This window comes from Ranitomeya variabilis, chromosome 3 (genome assembly GCF_051348905.1).
Source record: "Ranitomeya variabilis isolate aRanVar5 chromosome 3, aRanVar5.hap1, whole genome shotgun sequence".
Taxonomy (NCBI): domain Eukaryota; kingdom Metazoa; phylum Chordata; class Amphibia; order Anura; family Dendrobatidae; genus Ranitomeya; species Ranitomeya variabilis.
Genome location: NC_135234.1, coordinates 458169895 through 458194301, shown reverse-complemented (window position 1 = coordinate 458194301; position 24407 = coordinate 458169895). Strand labels below are relative to the sequence as shown.

At 47.0% G+C, this 24407-nt stretch overlaps 1 long non-coding RNA gene across 2 annotated transcripts in view; it reads right to left on the bottom strand.

Moving 5' to 3' along the window:
* Window positions 1-369: 369 nt before the first annotated feature.
* The window catches only part of LOC143816350 (uncharacterized), a 50048-nt gene continuing 26010 nt past the window's right edge, over window positions 370-24407 (bottom strand). The window contains exons 2-4 of one of the 2 annotated variants that reach the window (XR_013223923.1): window positions 8478-8572; window positions 2137-2300; window positions 370-1440 (exon numbers count right to left, since the gene is read on the bottom strand). This is a non-coding gene — a long non-coding RNA (uncharacterized LOC143816350). Of the gene's footprint in view, window positions 2301-8477; window positions 8573-24407 lie in introns of both variants that reach the window. The other variant, XR_013223922.1, reaches the window with a different exon arrangement.

Here is a 24407-nt window from a genome sequence, read left to right as displayed (position 1 = left end):
CGTCATGGGTCGGGAAGGGGTTAAACACCGTAATGCTGCAATCAAACACGATCACAGCATTCCAGAAGCTGGCACAGGGCTGACAGTCCCTCTGCCTTTGTCTAAAACAAAAATGTCATAAAACTGATAAATCGCTGTTTAACTTTTAACCCTTATAACTTCCTTCCAAAAAACATTTTGGTTCAAAAATTTTGCTGATGTAAAGTAGACATGTGGGAAATTTTACTTTTTTTAAGGGCCTGAACATGAAAAGTTGGAAAGTTTCAAAATTTTCATTTGTCACAAATAAACGCAAGTCATACCGAAGAAATTTTTACACTATCATAAAGTACAATATGTCACAAGAAAACAATTACAGAATCAATGGGATCCATGGAAGTGTTCCAGATTTATTACCTCATAAAGGGACAGTAGTCAGAATTGTACAAATTTTCCCGGTGATTAACATGCAAACCACCCTCGGGGGGGTAAAGGTTACAAAACAAAAACATTTACACATGTTTTATGGAAAGGCACAATATAAGATATCATGCAGTACTCATTGATTCAAGTTGGAGGATGTTCGCTGTTTTGCCTGCATATCTGGGACACGAGTATTGCCATGGGACGGATCCTTCGGAACTCAAAGTAGTCTGCGAAAGTCTCTCGTACACCGGAATTGGAAGGACGTCCTAAAGCCCAGCTGATCGATGTGTTGAACAAAGGCAACTGTGACTCAATCTGCTCTTGATCTTGAGCGTACTCTCGTACATAGTTGTGCAGTACGCAGCATGCATCTACAGTTTTTACTTCCAATTGGATGGCTGTGTGTAGCACCCCCCACTGGCTGCTCATTATTCCAAATGTGCATTCGACAAATTTACGTGCAAGACTCAGCTGATAAGTTAAAAACCCTCCACCGGGCATTCAGTCCCCTTCGTGGGTATGGGCGCAGCAGGTTTGGCATCAATGGAAAAGCCTCATCCGATACCATCACAAACGGGACTGGATGTGTGGAACCCGGCAAAGGCCTGTTGGCTGGTAGTGTACAGCAATTTTGGAGAATTTGTAGTCCTATTTGTGAAGTTCTCAGCACTCAAGAGTCCCCTGTACTGCCATAGGCACCAACATCAATGGTAACAAAACGGGAGTGTGCATCAGCCACCGCCATCAGGACCACAGAAAAATACTTCTTGTAATTAAAGAAGCGTAATCCTGAATGCGGTGGCTGTTGCACCCTGATGTGTTTACCATCGACGGCACCCAGGCAGTTAGGGAAGTTGGCTACAGTTTGAAAGCCTGCTGCGACCTGCAGCCAAGTCGGATGAGGAAGGCATCACAATGGGCTGCAATTTCTCCCAAATTACTTTACACGTGCACTTTACAATATTTGAAATTGTGGATTTTCCAACATGAACCTGTAGATGTAGTGAGGTGAAGCTCTCTCCCGTGGCCAAAAAGCTGTGATATAGAGGTAGAAAAAACAAAAATTAGTATCAGAACGTTAATTAAATGGTTTAGAAATCATTGTTGTTCAATACCTCTACAAGAACTCTCTAAATCCATCTTCAACTTTACATGCCTACATCACAACTGTTTCATGCTGGTGCTTGTTCTATCAGTGCTCAAGTGACATTAGTGTGCCACATGAGCCCTATAGGAAATCATCAGTCAGGCAATAGGATAATAATCTCTCAACAGTTCAATTTATAAGGCCGGAATCACACTTGTGAGTGTGATGCGAGTCTCTCGCATCAATACCCAGCACTGCTGTTGGCAGTTCGTACAGGAACATTCAGCTGCATACAATTACATGCAGTCATACACTCTGGTTCGAGTGCCGAAGGCAGTGATGGGTGATGATATGAGAGACTCATGCAAGTTTCCAACATCACACTCACAAGTTTGAACCTGACCTAAAAATGGTTTCAATACACGGACAGAACACTGACACATGGACATCACACGGATCCCACATGGGACACACAGACACGGATAACTCCGGTACCGTGTTCTCCAGTACCAGAAATATCTGGACGTGTGAAACCACCCTGTGTAATCCAAAGGCGTAACCAGCGGCAAAAAAATTTAGCTGTTTAGTTACAGGACAAACGATAGAAAATTACATGAAGCAGCACAAGTTAAATAATTAAATACTTGTCTTCTAAACTTTCCGTAGGGTGATGAGCAGCCTTTCCTCAGCACAAATTGACTTTCTCATCAAGGTGTCCTGTAAGGTGATATGTGGACGTATAATGTTGAAGAGATGGTCAAATGCAGGTATTGCTAGTCTGCAAAATGAAACAAACTTCTCCGGGAATCTAGATGATAAAAAAAATAAATTATATATATATATATATATATATATATATATATATATATATATTTTTTATTTTCATCATATATATTAGACTAGCTGTTTCCAGCCAGCTAACGCTCGGCACGCTCATTGCTATCTAATTAACGCTGCTGGTGATTAAACTAAAGTAAATAATGACAACATTCAATAGCGCTTACGCAGGTGGTAAATTAACTTAAAATGAAGTTGATAACAATAGTGTGGTGATGTGTTGGGGGCGGGATTATGTGTGGTGATGTGGTGGGGGGAGGGATTATGTGTGGTAATGAGTTGGGGGGGCGGGATTATGTGTGGTAATGTGGTGGGGGGCGGGATTATGTGTAGTAATATGGTGGGGGGGCGGGATTATGTGTGGTGATGTGTTGGGGGTGCGGGATTATGTGTGGTAATGTGGTGGGGGGCGGGATTATGTGTGGTAATGTGGTGGGGGGGTGGGATTATGTGTGGTAATGTGGTGGGGGGCGGGATTATGTGTGGTAATGTGGATGGAAGCGGAATTATGTGTGGTAATGTGGTGGTGGGGGCGGGATTATGTGTGGCAATGTGGTGGGGGGCGGGATTATCTGTAGTAATGTGTTGAGGGGGCGGGATTATGTGTGGTGATGTATTGGGGGGGCCGGAATATGTGTGGTAATGTGGTGGGGGAGCGGGATTATGTGTGGTAATAGGGTGGGGGGGGGATTATGTGTGGTAATAGGGTGGGGGGCGGGATTATGTGTGGTAATGGGGTGGGGGGCAGGATTATGTGTGGTGATGTGGTGGGGGGATTATGTGTAGTAATGTGGTGGGGGGGCGGGATTATGTGTAGTAATGTGGTGGGGTGGAGGGATTATGTGTGGTAATGGGGTGGGGTGGTGGGATTGTGTGTGGTGATGTGGTGCGGATTGTGTGTGGTAATGTGGTGGGGGCGGGATTGTGTGGTGATGTGGTGGTGGGCGGAGCTACTGTGCAGGGGTGGGATTAGCGAGTAATCACGATGCCTCTTATATATATATATATAGATGATGGCCCGATTCTAACGCATCGGGTATTCTAGAATATGCATGTCCACGTAGTATATTGCACAGCCCACGTAGTATATTGCCCAGCCACGTAGTATATTGCCCAGCCACGTAGTATATTGCCCAGCCACGTAGTATATTGCCCAGTAACATAGTATATTGCCCAGTAACATAGTATATTGCCCAGTAACATAGTATATTGCCCAGTAACATAGTATATTGCCCAGTTACATAGTATATTGCCCAGTGACGTAGTATACAGCACAGAGCCACGTAGTATATTGCAGTGACGTAGTATACAGCACAGAGCCACGTAGTATATTGCACAGTGACGTAGTATACAGCACAGAGCCACGTAGTATATTGCAGTGGCATAGTATACAGCACAGAGCCACGTAGTATATTGCCCAGTGACGTAGTATACAGCACAGAGCCACGTAGTATACTGCAGTGGCATAGTATACAGCACAGAGCCACGTAGTATATTGCACAGCGACGTAGTATAGTATATTGCCCAGCCACGTATGTCACAGGTTAAAAAAAAATAAATAAACATATACTCACCTTCCGCGAGGGCCCCTTGTAGTTCTGTCACCTCCTTCTCGCGCGCAGGACCTGTGATGACGTCGCGGTCACATGACTGTGACATCATGGCAGGTCCTTCTCGCAGACCATCCTTGCCACCGGAACGTTCCGCTTGCATGGAGCGGTCACCGAAGCGTCGCGAGGAGCGGGAAAGGCGGCGGAAAGTGAGTATATAATGATTTTTTTTATTATTTTTAACATTAGATGTGTTTATTATTGACTCTGCATAGGCAGCCTCAATAGTAAAAACTTGGTGACACAGGGTTAATAGCGGCGGTAACGGAGTGAGTTACCCGCGGCATAACGGCCCGTTACCGCTGGCATTAACCCTGTGTGAGCGGTGACTTCGGGGAGTAGGGAGCGGGCGCCGGGCACTGACTGCAGGGGAGTAGGGAGGGACTAATCGGACTGTGGCCGTTGCTGATTGGTCGCGGCAGCCATGACAGGCAGCTGGCGAGCCCAATCAGTGACTTGGATTCCATGACAGACAGAGGCTGCGACCAATGAATATCCGTGACAGAAAGACAGAAGGATAGACAGACGGAAGTGACCCTTAGACAATTATATAGTAGATATATATATATGTATGTATACACACACACACACACTAGATGGTGGCCCGATTCTAACGTATTGGGTATTCTAGAATATGTATGTATGTACAGTATGTATGTCGCGCTGTGAGTGGGGGTTAAATTCTGTGCCAATATCGCGAAGCCGGGTGCGACCAATCAGCGAAGCGTGGTTGAAATCCCGCACCAATTTGCGGCCGGACTGCGTTTCGCTGATTAGTTGTGTCCGGCCAACCGCGACCAATCGCTGAAGTGGTGTTTAACTGACTGGAGGGGAGTAGGGAGGGGTGTTGTGAAATTGGATTTTGGGCTCCCCCGGTGGCCACTGGTGGAATTGAACTGGTGTGCATCATCCCCTCTGTTCACCTGTTTCCATCAGGATGTGGGAGTCGCTATTTAACCTTGCTCCTCTGTCACTTCCATGCCGGTCAACATTGTAATCAGAAGCCTTTCTGTGCATGTTCCTGCTGCTAGACAACTCCCAGCTAAGTTGGACTTTAGTCCTCGTTTGTTTTTGCATTTTGTTCCAGTTCACAGCTGTAGTTTCGTTTCTGTGTCTGGAAAGCTCTTGTGATCTGAAATTGCCACTCTGATGTTATGAGTTAATACTAGAGTCTTAAAGTAATTTCAGGATGGTATTTTGATAGGGTTTTCAGCTGACCATGAAAGTGCCCTTTCTGTCTTCCTGCTATCTAGTAAGCGGACCTCAATTTTGCTAAACCTATTTTCATACTACGTTTGTCATTTCATCTAAAATCACCGCCAATATATGTGGGGGCCTCTGTCTGCCTATCGGGGAAATTTCTCTAGAGGTGAGCCAGGACTATATTTTCCTCTGCCAGGATTAGTTAGTCCTCCGGCCGGCGCTGGGCGTCTAGGGATAAAGAACGTAGGCAACGCTACCCGGCTACTGTTAGTTGTGCGGCAGGTTTAGTTCATGGTCAGTTTAGTTTCCATCCTTCCAAGAGCTAGTACTTATGTTTGCTGGGCTATGTTCTCTTGCCATTGAGAACCATAACAGAGGGGGCACTGACTGGAGGAGAGTAGGGGCCAATCCGCGGCCGGACTAAGCCTGTCAGCGACGCGGGATTTCCGTTACAGACAGACAGACGGAAGTACCCCTTAGACGAACAAAAAATTATTTATATATATATATATATATATATATATATATATATATATATATATATATATATATATATATATATATAGATAGATAGATAGATAGATAGAGAAAAATAGAGAAAAAAAAGAAACCAACCAGCACCCCTAATGTGAACATGTGCAAAGCTGCAAGCTGCATCATATAGACAAAAGAACACAGCTGCACATGTACATGAATCTAGGCCATGTGAAAACACAGACAAATATTCAATATGAATTATACTTCAAAAATATTTTTTTACTAATTTTTTTCAAATTTTTTTTTTTTTTTAATAAAACTTACAGTAATGAAGATTCTTAGCGCATAAATTGGCCAATTCATGTGTGCCCATCAACCACGGCAAGGTGATCTCCCTCTGATGGGTCCTACTCTACTGTACATGCCACTCTTGGGCCACCAGCCTACAACTATGGACAAAACATGTCACTCTGGGCTCATATATATTATATATATATAATGTCCAAAAAAGGAAGGAGCACACCACTATCTGTGAATAAGGAGCTATTTTATTTAGCCCATGATGGTGACGTTTCGGTTCAGTGTAGCGAACCTTTTTCAAGCCCGCTACACTGAACTGAAACGTTGCCATCATGGGCTAAATAAAACAGCTCCTTATTCGCAGGCAATGGTGTGCTGCTTCCTTTTTTCGACAAAAAATAAATAAATAAATTATATATATATATATATATATATATATATATATATATATATATATATATATATATATATATATATATATATATTGCCTTGTGTAAACTATATACCGTAACTACCAAACCCCAATAAAGGGGTACTTCCATATGTACACAATACATCAAGAAAAGAACAACGGAAGCTTTTTACCAATAAAAACAAATATTTTTTATTAATCACAAAAAGTATAAAATCTTTAACAAGTCCAATTAGCAATCAGTGGAGATACATATGACAGAATATACTGTCTGCATAAGGGAAATACACCACAAAGACCTATAGTGATCAAATGATCCAAAAAATGCTTAAACAAGCTCAGCAATATATATGTAAATCACTTTCATGATGTTAATTGGCATATCGTACAAAGCCCAACCTCTATCAGTTAGAAACAGCAGCTAATAAACTAAGGCACATAGCTAGTGCATATAGAAATATACATCAAATTATACTGTCATATAGTATGTCACAGTGGACAAATAGAGGAGTGTATATTATATAAAAAGCGCCATAGTGTCTAAAGCATGTGGGCCATAGATTACTATCAACCTGGACGAAGCATCACGCGAAATGCGCGTCGGGGTCCTTCTACTGACCTGCATTCTTAGGTAAATGCACCCATGCCTCTCCTTAGGCTTTGCACTATATGCACTTTTCTAGTTGTTTCACATTGTGCTAACTGGTTCATTTAGGATTATAAGGGTCCTACTGAGCACCTTAGGCATTTTTTTTGCCATACACTCTATCATTGTATGGACCCTTTTTATTTTCATTTTCATTTTCACCTGTTGCTTATAACATGCTATAGGCACATCATTAATCTATGGCCCACATGCTTTAGACACTATGGTGCTTTTTATATAATATACACTCCTCTATTTGTCCACTGTGACATACTATATGACAGTATAATTTGATGTATATTTCTATATGCACTAGCTATGTGCCTTAGTTTATTAGCTGCTGTTTCCAGCTGATAGAGGTTGGGCTTTGTACGAAATGCCAATTAAAGGGAACCTGTCACCCCGTTTTTTGAAGATGAGCTAAAAATAGCGTTAAATAGGGGCAGAGCTGGGCGTTACATTAGTGTGTTTTGTGTGCCTTTATTACCCACCTATGCTGCCGAAATACCTTTGTAAAGTCGCCGTTTTCTGCTGTCACTCACGCTGGTCTGGTCAAATGGGTGTGGTGACAGCGCTGTTTCTCCCCCAGAATCCTGCTCATCATTACGTTGGTGGCGTAGTGGTGTGCGCATGTCCAAAAGGCGAATCCACTGCCCAGGTGATGAAAAACAGTGCGATCTGCGCTATTCAGCCGTTTACCGGTGGGCGCGGCCATCTTTCCTGTGGCCGCGCGTGCGCAGATGGAGCGCTCTGCTGCCCGGGGCTTCAGGAAAATGGCCGCAGGATTCCGCGCGTGCGCAGATGGAGATCGCGGCGGCCATTTTCCTGAAGCCCCGGGCAGCAGAGCGCTCCATCTGCGCACGCGCGGCCACAGGAAAGATGGCCGCGCCCACCGGTAAACGGCTGAATAGCGCAGATCGCGCTGTTTTTCATCACCTGGGCAGTGGAGTCGCCTTTTGGACATGCGCACACCACTACGCCACCAACGTAATGATGAGCAGGATTCTGGGGGAGAAACAGCGCTGTCACCACGCCCATAGGACCAGACCAGCGTGAGTGACAGCAGAAAACGGCGACTTTACAAAGGTATTTCGGCAGCATAGGTGGGTAATAAAGGCACACAAAGACACTAATGTAACGCCCAGCTCTGCCCCTATTTAACACTATTTTTAGCTCATCTTCAAAAAACTTGGTGACAGGTTCCCTTTAACATCATGAAAGTTATTTACATATATATTGCTGAGCTTGTTTAGGTATTTTTTGGATCATTTGATCACTATAGGTCTTTGTGGTGTATTTCCCTTATGCAGACAGTATATTCTGTCATATGTATCTCCACTGACTGCTAATTGGACTTGTTAAAGATTTTATACTTTTTGTGATTAATAAAAAATATTTGTTTTTATTGGTAAAAAGCTTCCGTTGTTCTTTTTTTTGATGTATTATATAACTACCAAGTAAATAATATTGTTCTCCAATTATAAAGAAATATTGCATTACCGTCTTAAATCTTGGTACAAATTATTAAAATGGCCTTTCTTTGTGCGATCAGCAACAATTGGATGCACCCATATTCTACAACGTGCTGTAGAGCGCTGTAAGATAAAACAAAGTGCACACTGTGTTAGGGCACACACGTTATGCTAAAACAAACGGATATCTGTGTATGGCTACTTTCACACTAGCGTCGGGCACTGCACGTCGCAATGCGTCATTGTGGATAAAAAACGCATCCGGCAAAGTTGCCCGCAGGATGCGTTTTTTCTCCATAGACTTTTATTAGCGACGCATTGCCACACGTCGCAACCGTCGTGAGACGGTTGCGCCGTGTTTTGGCGCACCGCCGCCACAAAAAACGTTACATGTAACTTTTTTTGTGTCGAGACCGCCATTTTCGACCGCGCATGCGCGGCCGAAACTCCGCCCCCTCCTCCCCGGACCTTGCAATGGGGCAGCAGAAGCGTCCTAAGACTGCTTCCGCTGCCCACGTCGGGCATTTTTTGCACAGTATGCGTCGGTATGTCGGGCCGACGCAGCGCGACGGCCCCGTACCGACGCTAGTGTGAAAGCAGCCTATGTGTTTCACACATATGGCAACCATGTGGTGCATCAGTATACACATGTCACAGCGCATGAGAAAAACATATGATCACAGTGCCTGGGAACAGGGCAGAATGTATACTTTACCTGTTGCAATTGATCATGGATAATTTTCAGCAGTAGTAGCTTCTTATATGGCCTTCTTAGTCGCCATGGACAAGTCCTTCTCAATCGCAATGGCTGTTCAGTCTCCATTTTCTACTCACAGTGAAATATGGGTGGTTCTACAGGAAGCAGTTACTTTTTTTCTCTGGGGGCACTCAACTTTATTACCATGCACAAAGATACAAAAAAAAAAAAACGCATGAAAAAAGTGCACCAAAACCTGCGTTTTTGACGCAGCTTCTTTCCTGCCAAGATGATCAGGTTTTGCTGCAGAAAAAAATATGCAGCAAAAAAGCCCTGTGTGAACTTACCCTTAATAAACCGCCTGTTTGTTTTGAGTCAACAAACTGAATCCTCTGTGTGTACCAGCGTCTAACACAGAGCCGATCCCTCACAATTGGTGTTAGAAGTGCGGGAAGCGTTCCCAGAAAACACGTGTGACTGCTACAGAGGCACTGTATACCCTGGGTGAAGGTGACCATAAGCCAGTAAACAACATCAGACAGCATGGAGGACCTGCTGCAGGCCCTGCAGCACCAGCAACAGCTACAGCAGCAGCAGCTGGCACAACAGATGAGGAAGCTACGTATGCAGCAGATCCAGCTCGATCAGCAGCAGCAATGGGACAAGCACCAACAGCAGCAGCAGATTGATTAGGTCACAGAGGCGGTTCGTGGCACGGTGACAGCTCTGACTCCAAGGTCAGGGGATAATTTTTTTCATCTGGAAGGCGGCAGGTGATGACACAGAGGCCATTTTTACTGTCTTTGAAAGGTGTCGCTGAGAGGGACAAACTTCGGCCAGATCAATGGGCAGATGTCCTGGCGCGATACTTGACGGCCCCAGAAGGCCTACTATGTCTTGGCCTTGCAAGATGCCAAGGAATATGGCAAGATAAAAACTGAAATCTTGGCGCGCTTAGAGGTGACAATGTCAGGACACAGCTAGTCCACTGCTGGGCATATTACAGGCATAATAATTCTGCGGGACTGTCCATAATTTTGAGCCTTTGCCCCACACTCCCGTATGGGACGCTCTGCTTCCCGCAGACAGCAGACGACATGCCCCCTTGTGTTAAGCCATGCCCCTTACCCTTCCGTATGCATAGCTCCCAACCGTCCCTCATTGTGCGGGATTGTCCCGGTTTTCAGCCTCTGCCCCGCACTCCCGCACGGGACACTCTAATCCCACGGCACAGACAGCAGGACCGACACGCCCCCTTGTATAGTTAACCCATGCCCCGGGCCCTTCCTTACCCTTCTGTATGGCTGCCTGCTTTCTGCGCACAGGACCTGTGATGAGGTCACAGGAGGGGAGGAGTCAGCGGTCACATGATCGGCAGATCGGGACCTCCGTGGATTGCAGGACTTGCTGGTTGCTGCCACCTTGCCACATGGTCTTGCAGGAGGTAAGTAATGCCTTGTATGGGGTCAGGAGGTGTACAGTGTGGATGTAGCAGAGCCGTGTGTGTACGAGGTGTGCGGAGCGTAGCCGTGTGTGTACGAGGTGTGCGGAGCGGAGCCGTGTGTGTACGAGGTGTGCGGAGCGGAGCCGTGTGTGTACGAGGTGTGCGGAGCGGAGCCATGTGTGTACGAGGTGTGCGGAGCGGAGCCGTGTGTGTACGAGGTGTGCGGAGCGGAGCCGTGTGTGTAGGAGTAGCTATGTGTGGCCATTATATGGTACGAAGTATCATGTGCAGCCATTATACAGTATGGGGCATCATGTGCAGCCATTATACAGTATGGAGCATCATGTGCAGTCATTATACAGTATGGAGCATCATGTGCGGTCATTATACAGTATGGAGCATCATGTGCGGTCATTATACAGTATGGAGCATCATGTGTGGCCATTATACAGTATGGAGCATCATGTGTGGCCAATATACAGTATGGAGCATCATGTGAGGTCATTATACAGTATGGAGCATCATGTGTGGCCATTATACAGTATGGAGCATCATGTGTGGCCATTATACATTATGGAGCATTATGTGCGGTCATTATACGGTATGGAGCATCATGTGCAGTCATTATACGGTATGGAGCATCATGTGCAGTCATTATACAGTATGGAGCACTGTGTGGCCATATTTTTTTGTTTATAATTATTGTATATGAAACAGTGTTATCAGCAGTGCTAAATGGGTGTGGTTGGGACGTGGATATGGGTGTGGCTAATTATGAATGGGTGTGGTCAGAGGCGTGGCCTAAAATTCGCCGCGGCGCGCAACGCGCCGCAAACTTTGTCCCTCTTTCCCATCTTCAAAAGTTGGGAGGTATGCGTATGCAGTGCAGTACGTATCAGCCGGTCATCCCTGCACCCGCAGAGCCTTACACCACATATTGGCTGCTCTGTGCACACAGGACCTGTGATGAGGTCACAGGAGGGGAGGAGTCAGGGGTTACATGATCGGGACCTCCGTGGATTGCAGGACTCGGCTGTGACGCTGGTTGCCAACTTGCCATGGTGCTGCTGGATGAGGTAAGTTAGCTACCTTTTGTGGGGTCAGGAGGTGTTTACAGTGTGGATGTAGCAGACAGTGTGTACGAGGTCAGGTGTATGGAGCGGAGCCGTGTGTGTATGAGGTGTGTGGAGCGGAGCTGAATGTGTACGAGGTGTACGGAGCGGAGCTGAATGTGTATGAGGTGTACGGAGCAGAGCCGTGTGTGTATGAGGTGTATGGAGTGGAGCCATGTGTGTATGAGGTGTATGGAGCGGAGCCATGTGTATGAGGTGTATGGAGCGGAGCAGCGTGTGTACGAGGTGTATGGAGCGGAGCTGAATGTGTACGAGGTGTATAGAGCGGAGATGAATGTTTACGAGGTGTACTGAGCGGAGCCGTGTGTGTATGAGGTGTATGGAGCGGAGCCTTGTGTGTATGAGGTGTACGGAGCGGAGCCGTGTGTGTATGGAGCGGAGCCGTGTGTGCAAAGTGTAAGGAGCTCAGCCGCGTGTGTAGGAGTAGATGTGTGGCCATTATACTGTACGAAGTATCATGTGCGGCCAATATACAGTATGGAGCATCATGTGCAGTCATTATACTGTATGGAGCATCATGTGCAGTCATTATACTGTATGGAGCATCATGTGCGGTCATTATACAGTATGGAGCATCATGTGCAGCCAATATACAGTATGGAGCATCGTGTGCAGTCATTATACAGTATGAAGCATCATGTGCAGTCATTATACAGTATGGAGCATCATGTGGGGCCATTGTACAGTATGGAGCATCATGTGTGGTCATTATACAGTATGGAGCATCATGTGGGGCCATTGCACAGTATGGAACATCATGTGTGGTCATTATACAGTGTGGATCATCATGTGGGGCCATTATACAGTATGGAGCATTGTGGGGCCATTATACAGTATGGAGCATCATGTGCGGTCATTATACACTATGGAGCATCATGTACAGCCAATATACAGTATGGAGCATCATGTGCAGTCATTATACAGTATGGAGCATCATGTGCAGCCAATATACAGTATGGAGCATCATGTGCAGCCATTATACAGTATGGAGCATCATGTGCAGTCATTATACAGTATGGAGCATCATGTGCAGCCAATATACAGTATGAAGCATCATGTGCAGCCATTATACAGTATGGAGCATCATGTGCAGCCAATATACAGTATGGAGCATCATGTGCAGCCATTATACAGTATGGAGCATCATGCGCAGCCATTATACAGTATGGAGCATCATGTGCAGCCAATATACAGTATGGAGCATCATGTGCAGCCATTATACAGTATGGAGCATCATGTGCAGCCATTATACAGTATGGAGCATCATGTGCGGTCATTATACACTATGGAGCATCATGTGCAGTCATTATACAGTATGGAGCATCATGTGCAGTCATTATACAGTTTGGAGCATCATGTGCAGCCAATATACAGTATGGAGCATCATGTACAGCCAATATACAGTATGGAGCATCATGTGCGGTCATTATACAGTATAGAGCATCATGTGCAGCCAATATACAGTATGGAGCATCGTGTGCAGTCATACAGTATGAAGCATCATGTGCAGTCATTATACAGTATGGGGCATCATGTGGGGCCATTGTACAGTATGGAGCATCATGTGTGGTCATTATACAGTATGGAGCATCATGTGGGGCCATTGTACAGTATGGAGCATCATGTGTGGTCATTATACAGTGTGGAGCATCATGTGGGGCCATTATACAGTATGGAGCATTGTGGGGCCATTATACAGTATGGAGCACTGTGTGGCCAATATAAAGTATTGAGCATCATGTGTGACCATTATACAGTATGGAGCACTGTGTGGCCATATTTTTTGTTTATAATTATTCTTTATGAAACAGTGTGATCAGCAATGCTAAATGGGTGTGGTTGGGACGTGGATATGGGTGTGACTAGTTATGAATGGGTGTGGTCAGAGGTGTGATCTAAAATTTGCCGTTGCGCGCAACGCGCAAACTTTGTCCCTCTTTCCCATCTTCAAAAGTTGGGAGGTATGTTACAAGGACAAACCACCTTGCTCCCAAATGTTTCACCTACTGCACCTCGTCCAAATATGGTTGCTGCCAGAGTCCTCTACACCTGCACAGAGCAAGTGGTGATGGACAGGTTCGTGCATACCCTTCCGAGGCCAATACAGATTTGGGTCACCCAGGGTGATCCCAGAAACGTGGATGAACTGATCGGACTAGTCGAGAGTTATCAGGGAGCCAAGTGTTCCTTGGGAAAGCAGCCCACTCCAACTTAGGGTCCCAACAGAGGGCAGAGGCTCAAAAGGGGGTCAGGCCCCAAGATCCAAATTGGCAGTGGAAATAATGCCTAAGGTTCCTGCTGGCGACATTGTATGCTGGAAACATCACGTCCCAGGCCATATAGGCAAATGTTGCACCTCAACTCTGAACCAATAGACTGGAGCACAGGCCAGCGTTGCTCCAATTTTGCCTACCCTATATGCTATGCGGTTCCTCATCCTGGCGAGGTATGCTCAGTGTCTGTAAACGGGGTGCAAGTCACTGGACTGATGGACTCAGGAAGTCTGGCAACCCTGATAAAGTCCACACTTCCTCATCAACTGGTCCCTGGGAAGGTTGTGAGCATCTGGTGTATCCATGGGGACGCTAAGAAGTAATCTGTGGCCTTGATGGATGTAAGAACAGACTGTGGCACCACATCTCAGGAAGTAGGGATTGTCAATAACTTGTGGCACCCCATAATAATCGGACATGACATTGCATTGTTCTAGAACATGTGTGGGTGTTACGCTCGGGGGAAAAGGACAAGAGTGGACCCACTGGACCGTAATACCGAACCTCCCTCGAGCGAGCGAACCAGGTTGGACAACCCCTATACAGGGATAGTTAGGGAGCAAGCTCGAAGGTAACTAGTACTACGGATGCCAGGACCAGGGATCGGCTCAGGAGGGGAAGATAGGAAATAACGAAGGAGAGAACACAAGGAGAAGTGGGGAAGAGCCACGGAAACGGTAGCAGCAGGATAGGGAGCTCCTAGGATGAGGAGGAACGGAACACAGAGCAGGGAGGCAAAAGCCAGGACTTGACGGAGTAAGCAATGGACCTGAGTGCAGAGCCAAAACACAGAGGAACTCTGGTAGGATTAACAAAACAATCAGGCGCCTTCACAAAGGAAGGGCGGCCTGAAATACTAAGTGACTGCTTCCTATTGGCCCAGCAATACTGCCGGGTCAGGTCGCAGCCAGGGATGTAATGGAGGAGTGTGCGCGCGCCCGGTCCCTAAGGAGACGATGGGAGGAGACCGGGCGCGGGACAGGCAGCAGAGGGGAGGCGCGCCGACGCGCACGCCGAGACACACGCCGGGACCCAGACCAGGAAGGAGCCGGGAGTGACGCGGGAGCGCCGGCAGAAGAGGAGGAAGCAGCGGAGACTGTAGCGCCGACAGAGGTGAGTATAGATGTAACAGGGGGGAAAGCAGGGATGCCTGGTTGCTCGGACAGCAGCCAGATCACCACTAAAGAAACCTCACTGCAGGCTGTAGCAGATGGGTTTCTCCTGTGTGTGCTTATTGGCCACGAAGATGAGGCAAACTCCCCTGAGGCCACCATCCCTGAGCTAGAGGTGTCTGAGGGAAACTTTGGAACTGCCAATCTCAGGGACATAACTCTTAAAGGGGTGTTTGAAAATGTGATAATGTTAAATGGGGTGCCTCAGGAGCCAAGGACAGTCAGCTATCGTATTTTGCTATGAATGGGAATCTGCTTTATAGAGTAACCAAGCCAAGGGGTGAGGAGATAAAGCAATTATTGGTGCAAAGGCCCTATAGACGCAGGGTGTTAGACATGGCTCATTCCCATGTGTTGGGTGGTCAAATGGGGGCAGGTAACACCCAGGAACGGATCCTCCAGAGATTCTATTGGCCTGGGTGCCACAAAGAAATTATGAGCTATTGTAATTCCTGCCCCACCTGCCAGCTAACCTCCCTGGCGTACCGTGAGGTATTGCACTTTTGGGATACCCCTCTTAAGGGATCTCGGATGGCCACTTTCCCATCACAAGAGGGAATTGGTGGCTGTTGGCTTGTGGTAATTGCTTGTAATGATTTCGCCATTTTTATTTCTTTGAATGAAAACATCAAGGAACGCTAAACTTGACCTAATGACTTCATACGTGAAATGAAGTCCCAGGTCATTGATATTAAGTTCTTTCACAAAATCCCCGATCTCTGTCTCAGTCCCCCTCCATATGACAAATATGTCATTATATAGAGTAACCATAATGCCACCTTGTCTTCTGGGGTAGGAGATGTTTCACTGAACACTACCTTTTCCTCCCACCAACCCAGGAGCAGGTTAGCATTTGTGGGAGAACAGGGTCTCCCCATCGCTGTGCCCCTGAGCTGGTGGAAGTATTTGTTGTCGAACAGGAACACATTGTTTCTGAGACAGAATTTGAAGGCCTTCAGGATAAAGCTGTTGTGTCTCCTATATTGGCAGCCCCTAGGCTGTAGATAATGGTCCACAGCCGTTACGCCCACTATCATTTTCCCACGCTCAAGAGTTCACCACAGGTCAGGCTAGGAGGTTGCACTGACTTCACTGATGCTGCCGCCGGCAGCTTCTCATTAATTCCTCAGTGATTTACAGCCAGGGTGGTAGCGTTAGCACCGCTCCCGGTTGTAAACTATTTAACCAACAGATATGGATTTCTCCGTGAGACTAAACGCCGGACAGGTATGGGTATATTGTTGTTTTTTTATTTTTTATAGGAGATCAAGGACATTGTTTGGATTAGCAAAAGAATAAAGAGGACAAAACTGTGTGGTCTTTCATTTCATTAAAATACTTTATTCTGCATGTGTGTGTTTATTTAACCCTTTTCAAACTTTAGGATTAGTAATGGATAGATGTCTTATTGAAACCTCTCCATTACTAAGCCAGGCTTAAGGTCACCTTACAATACAAAGGTGACATTAACCCCTTATTACCCCATATGCCACCGCTACAGGGCAGTAAGAAGAGAGAGGCTAAGTGCTGGAATTGGCGCATCTTACAGATGCTCCTTTTCTGGGGTGACTGGGGGCAGATGTTTTTAGCCAGGGGGGCCAATAACCATGGTCCCTTTCTAGGCTGTTAATATCTTCCCTCAGTCACTGGCTTTCCATCTCTGGTGCAGAAAATTGCGCGGGAGCCCAAGACAGTTTTTTCTGTGAATACATTCTTTTAGTAAATATATACGGGTCCCAAATTTTACACACACATACTACTAACAGTATTAGACACTGACATATATAAATCTAACTGTTCTTCATGGGTTTACTGTATGTAAACCATGTCTCCTATCCTGTCGGGTTCTGCAATGATTTTACAGAAGCCGACAAATGAATTATCGGCTATTCTGCTATCTAGCTCTATATGCAATATAAATATATATACACTGTATTTTTCGGACTATAAGACGCACCGGACCATAAGACGCACCCCAAATTTGGGGTGAAAACTGCAGAAAAAAATATTTTTTTATAAGATGGGGGTCCGTCTTATTGTCCGAATTTACAGTATCTTACCTGAGGGCTGGCGGTGGCAGAGCAGGGTCACAGGAGGCATGGTATCGGCAGAGGTGGGGTGATGCGGTGTGGCGTGCACCTGAGCAGGGTCCCTTCCTGCTTAGGTGGGCGACGCCACGGCCTGGTGTCCATGGGGGGGTTGCAGCAGTGGTGTGGCGACGGCAGAGGTGCGGCATGGCGTGCGCAGGGTCCCTTCCACTGGTGAGGTGACGCAGCGGCCCGGAATGCAATGTGAGCAACAGAGCCGGGTTGAATATCGGTGGCGGCGGCCATCTTCCCAAGGCCGCGCATGCGCAGATGGAGTGCTCTGCTTCACGGGGCTTCAGGAAAATGGCCGCGGGAGGCCGCGCATGCGCAGATGTAGATCGTGCCGGCCATTTTCCTGGAGCCGAGATCTAAATCTGCAAACTCGGCTTCAGGAAAATGGCTGCTGCGATCTCCATCTGCGCACGTGCGGCCTCCCGCGGCCATTTTCCTGAAGCCCCGTGAAGCAGAGCACTCCATCTGCGCACGAGCGGCCTCGGGAAGAAGGCCGCCGCCACCGATATTCAACCCGGCTCTGCTGCTCACATTGCACGTGACGTACAGGGCCGATGCGTATGAGCTCTGGGCCTTCACTCCAGCCACCAGCGGTCCTCCTCAGAAGCGTCTGGCGGCTGGCAGAGCGGTGCCGGGGGAGCTGTCAGAAGTGACAGCTAGCTGGCAGGCTGTTTAAAATCATCAGTCGGGCCGGATGCGGCCCGCGGGCCGCGTCTTGCCCAGGTCTGCTCTACAGGAACATGAAGAACATGTCAAAACTGTTTTAAGACATCTGAAAGAGAATTATCTGTATATTAAGCCGGAGAAATGCGAGTTCCATCGTTCTGAGATACAGTTCTTAGGTTATATCATCTCTCCCCAGGGGCTGAACATGGAATCTGGTAAGATTCAGGCTATCCTTGACTGGCTGGTACCCAAGAATGCTAAGGAGGTCCAACGTTTTATTGGTTTTGCAAATTTCTACAGACGCTTCATTCGAAATTTTTCTGATATTATATTATCCCATTACTTCCTTGACAAAGAAGGAAAAGCCCTTTAAGTGGTCATCACAGGCTCAAGAAGCTTTTGATCGTCTTAAGATCTGTTTCACATCAGCACCGCTGTTGATACACCCAGATCCAACACTTGCTTTCATTGTAGAGGTGGACGCTTCTGATAATGCTTTGGGGGCTATTCTCTACCAAAGAACTGGAGAGAAGGGTCTGCTACATCCTTGTGCTTTCTTATCCCGTAGACTAACCTCAGCAGAGAAGAATTACGACGTGGGAGACAAGGAATTGCTGGCTATTATTGCGGCTTTCAAAGAATGGAGGCATCATCTGCAAGGAGCTGCACAACAGATCATAGTGCTAACTGACCATCGCAATTTAGAGTTCCTTAGATCCGCTAGATGTCTTTCTCCTCGTCAGGCTTGTTGGAACTTATTTTTAAATCAATTTAACTTTGTTATCTCGTACCGTCCAGGTTCTCGTAATGGGAAGGCTGATGCTTTATCCCGAATCCATGCTGTGGATTCCGAACCTGGAGCCCCGTCCAAGACCATTATATCTGATGCCAATTTCATCGGAGTTATCCACGATCAGGACTTGTGGAAGGAGTGCAGGAAGGCCTATGACGGTGATGTATTTCTGGCAACCCACCTGTGGATATTAACCCCTTTCTGACCTCGGACGGGATAGTATGTCCGAGGTCAGAAGCCCCTCTTTGATGCGGGCTCCGGCGGTGAGCCCGCATCAAAGCCGGGACATGTCAGCTGTTTTGAACAGCTGACATGTGCCCGCAATAGGCGCGGGCAGAATCCGGATCTGCCGGCGCCTATTAACTAGTTAAATGCCACTGTCAAACGCAGACAGCGGCATTTAACTACCGCATCCGGCCGGGTGGCCGGAAATGACGGCATCGCCGACCCCGTCACATGATCGGAGGTCGGCGATGCTTCAGTATTGTAACCATAGAGGTCCTTGAGACCTCTATGGTTACAGATCCCCGGCAGCTGTGAGCGCCACCCTGTGGTTGGCGCTCACAGCACACCTGATTTTCTCCTGCGTAGCAGAGAACAGCAGATCACTGCTATGTAGCAGAGGCGATCGCGCTGTGCCTGCTTCTAGCCTCCCATGAAGGCTATTGAAGCATGGCAAAAGTAAAAAAAAAAAAGTTAAAAAAAATGTGAAAAAAATAAAAAAAATATAAAAGTTTAAATCACCCCCCTTTCGCCCCAATCAAAATAAATCAATAAAAAAAAAAATCAAACCTACACATATTTGGTATCGCCGCGTTCAGAATTGCCCGATCAATTAAAAAAAAAGCATTAACCTGATCGCTAAACAGCGTAGCGAGAAAAAAATTTGAAACGCCAGAATTACGTTTTTTTGGTCGCCGTGACATTGCATTAAAATGCAATAATGGGCGATCAAAAGAACGTATCTGCACTAAAATGCTATCATTAAAAACGCCAGCTCGGCACGCAAAAAATAAGCCCTCAACCTACCCCATATCATGAAAAATGGAGACGCTACGAGTATCGGAAAATGGCGCAATTTTATTTATTTTTTTCTAGCAAAGTTTGGAATTTTTTTTCACCACTTAGGTAAAAAATAACCTAGTCATGTTAGGTGTCTATGAACTCGTAGTGACCTGGAGAATCATAATGGCAGGTCAGTTTTAGCATTTAGTGAACTTAGCAAAAAAGCCAAACAAAAAACAAGTGTGGGACTGCACTTTTCTTTGCAATTTCACTGCACTTGGAATTTTTTTCCCGTTTTCTAGTACACGACATGCTAAAACCAATGATGTCGTTCAAAAGTACAACTCGTCCCGCAAAAAAATAAGCCCTCACATGGCCAAATTGATGGAAAAATAAAAAAGTTATGGCTCTGGGAAGGAGGGGAGTGAAAAACGAACACGAAAAAACGAAAAATCCCAAGGTCATGAAGGGGTTAATCTTGTCTTTAAGGGTGGCATGTGGTTCAGAGATCGACGTATCTACGTCTCTGAGGTCATCCGTCTGCAGATCCTCAGAAGACACAAGAGTTCCTGAGCCGATTCTTCTGGTGGCCAACTTGTCTGAAGGATACCAAGGACTATGTGCTCTCTTGCGAGGTATGTGCTCGTTACAAGACTCCTCATGTGGCACCTACGGGTCTTCTACAACCATTACCTGTTCCGTCCCGCCCTTGGGGGTCTATATCAATGGACTTTATTGTGGAGCTGCCTACATCGGGGGCATGAATACTATCATGGTGGTAGTTGATCGCCTGACTAAAGCTGCTCATTTTGTTCCGCGCACCGGCCTCCCCTCAGCCAAAGATACAGTGAACTTGGTTATACAGAATGTCTTTCGGTTGCATGGGATTCCGGATGAGATCATCTCTGACCGTGGAGTGCAGTTCACTTCAAGATTCTGGAAGGGGTTTTGCTCTGCACTCAATATTAATGTCTGTCTCTTTTCCGCTTACCATCCCCAGACAAATGGTCAGACTGAGCGTACCAACCAGACGCTGGAACAATATCTAAGATGCTATGTCAGCCATCTCCAGGATGATTGGTTGGAGTTGCTGCCGTTAGCCGAATTTTCATATAACAATTCTCAGAGCGCCTCCACTAAATTTACACCATTCTTTGCCAATCTGGGTTATCATCCGTGTATCTTACATAGGTCTCCAATTAATTCTCCGGTTCCGGCAGTGGAGGAAATGCTGACTGCGATGAGGCAAAATCTGGAGGTTCTGAAGGAATCCTTGACCACAGCTCAAGAACGTTATAAGAGATCGGCTGATAGATTCCGTAAACCTGCACCCATGTTCAAGGTAGGAGATTCCGTGTGGTTAGCAACTAAGAATCTGAAGTTAAACATTCCTTCACAAAAACTTGGACAGAAATTCATTGGCCCTTTCAAGATCAACGGTATTGTGAGCTCTGTGGCCTGCCATCTGAAGCTGCCTAGGACTATGAAGGTACACCCAGTTTTTCATGTATCCTTACTAAAGCCTGTATCTCCTAATACCTTCCAGGGACGTGTTATGCCACCTCCGCAGCCTGTGGCGATTGATGGGCAAGAACAATTTGTGGTGGAGGAAATTGTTGATTCCAGGATTCGCAGGAATCGGCTCCAATATCTGATAAGATGGCAGGGATATCCCCCTGAGGAAGACTCTTGGGAACCTGTGGAAAACATCAGTGCCCAACAGAAGATTTCTTGTTTTCAGCAGAGATTCCCTGAGAAACCAGGTCCAGGATCGTCCTGAGGCCGCTTCTAAGGAGGGAGTAATGTCAGGACTCTGAACACCTTTTTGTGCATTACTGCCCTTTTCCAAGATGGCGTCTTTGGTCTCATGTGCACTGTGTCTTCCTGCTATAAAATTCCACCCCAGCCTTCAGTCTGTGCTAGAGTATTCAGCCTTGCATCCAGCTCCTGACCTCTGGTGACTCCCTGGCTATATACCTGCTCCTGTGAACCTTTGGGGTTATCCTGCTACTCTGCTCTGAGTTCCTGCTGCATACACCAGTTCCAGTAATCCTCCTTCATCTGCTGCTCGTGTTTGCTTCCACCTGCATTTGCTGGACATGTAAGCTGTTTCTGCTCTGCAAGAACCTGAGACTATTACCCAGGTGTCAGGGGGGTACTGGATAGAACACAGCTGATTACCCGGGCCCCTGCAATATCCCTCAAACTAGGGAAACCTTGTCTGTCCCTCTCCCAGAGTTTACACTGAAGGTGTGCATGTCTGGGCCGCCAGGCCTGACCCTGAGTCCTGTTTCAGTACTAAGCTGAAACCTCCACCCGCCACCCAGTGATAAGACCCCTCACCAACCCCCACAGAAAGCACAGACAGGGAAAACTAAAAAACGCAACACGCCGCAGACACACAGGAAAACACTATAATGTGCACAGGGCAAAACTATACAAATATAGGAAGGAGAAATATTACGAAAGATAATACACCACTAGATACGATATTTCCTCTCCTAGACCACCACTCCAGACCGATATCACCAGGCACAAGACACAAGCTATAATCGGCGACGCGCAAAGCCCAGCAAAACTATTTAAAGGCAATGGGCGAGACTAAGCCTCCAACCCGAGTACCAGCCAGATTAACCCCGAGCAAGCTGGATAAAATCTAGCCGACGCCACTGAGCGTGTAGTGGACGTAAGTGGAATTACTGCTGTCTATCGGACGCCCTAGTGTGAACAGCATCCGACATGACAGTACCCCACCTTCTACGAGGGACCCCAGGGACCTCACGACTTATAGGGCCCGGGTTGTCCGGATGGCGGCGGTGAAACATACTGACCAGCCGGTCCGCATGTATATCCGAGGCAGGTACCCAAGACCTCTCCTCCGGCCCATAACCACGCCAGTGTACCAGGTACTGTAACGTGCGGCGCACCACTCGAGAGTCAACCACCTTGGAGACTTCAAACTCTAAACTGCCATCCACCAAGACTGGAGGAGGCATCGCCGCAGCGTCCACAGAACCCACCACCTTTTTTAATAACAATCTGTGGAAAACGTTGTGAATCTTATATACCGTAGGGAGCTCCAATCGGTAGGCAACCGGGTTAATGATGGCGGCGACCCTAAACGGACCAATAAACCTAGGACCCAATTTAAGGGATGGTATTTTGAGTCTTATGTTTTTTGTGGTCAACCACACCCAGTCACCCACTCAGGTCCGGACCTGGCACACGTCTACTGTCAGCCACACGTTTGTACCTTGCACCCACGCTCAACAGGCGCTGTTTTACTTTCCTCCAGACAGAGGACAGTTGTGCTCCTAACAAGTCCTCCTCCATGGAGACCTCCGTCCATGGCCTACTGGATACCTCGAGAGGAAGTAGTGTGCCAGCAGGACGGGAGCGGGGCGTCTTAGCCCTAGCGCACGTGGTACATGCTGACACATATGAAACCACATCCTGATGGATTTTGGGCCACCAAAACCGACGCGACACCAACTCCAAAGTACCCCTAACCCCTGGGTGACCAGCCAGGACAGCACCATGATGCTCTGCCAATATCTTTAGGCGAAGATGGAGCGGTACAAACAATTTGTTAACGGGAAGTTCTGGTGGTACTTCTTCCTGAGCCTCGGCAACCTCAGCCTCAACCTCTGTCGTGATAGCCGAGACCACTACACCTTTTGGGAGGATGGGTACCGGTTCTTCCCGAGGTTCTTCCCCCGGAAAACACCTGGACAAAGCATCCGCCTTAGAGTTCTTAGACCCAGGTCGGGGCACTTCTGAACAACCCTTCTCAGAAAACACATCTGCGAAATCCACCAGAGACTCAGGAATACTAGGAGTCACAGCGGACACACACGTGGCCAGGCAATTCTCCTGGCAGAATCCGCTCCAATGGATGATGTCCTGGGTTTTCCAGTCAATCACTGGGTTGTGCATAGCCAACCATGGAAAACCCAGAACCACTTGTGCAGGCAGATTACTGAGCACCCTACATGTAGCTTGCTCCGAATGTAGGACCCCAATATGGAGTTTAACCTCAGCCACAAACGCAGTAATCTCCCCCTGTGAGAGAGGAGCGGCATTGATGGTGACCACCCGGATAGGATGAGGCAGTTTTTCGATCCTGAAACAAGCTGTGCACGCAAACTCATCAATAAGATTAGAGGCAGAACTACTATCCACAAACACAGTGATTGGCAGCTCTCTGCCAGCGACCATAACTTTGGCAGGGAGCATGCATTGAGAAACCACAATGGATGATAGACATAAGTTCAGATTGGCCTCCTCCACACCCTCTGAGCTTAAAAGTTTTTCCGCCATTGCGCTTTTCTTAGATAGCAGAGGACAAGTATTGACATAATGACCAGTTTTACCACAGCAAAAACAGGCTCTCTGCTTCTTGAGCAAAGGGGCATGATGCTTCACATGTGACACCCCTGCAATTTGCATAGGCTCCGTGGGCTGCAGCAACCTCACGTGTACCTACGCTCTCTCCCATAGGCAGCGTCTCTTGCACTCCCTGACGCAGACGGCGATTAATGCGGATAACAAGACTCATAGCGGATTCTAGAGAAGCAGGAGTCTCGTACCTCAGAAGGGCTTTTTTAACCTTTCCTGAAACCCCATGAACAAACTGACTTCGCAGCGCAGGATCATTCCACTGTGTATCTACCGCC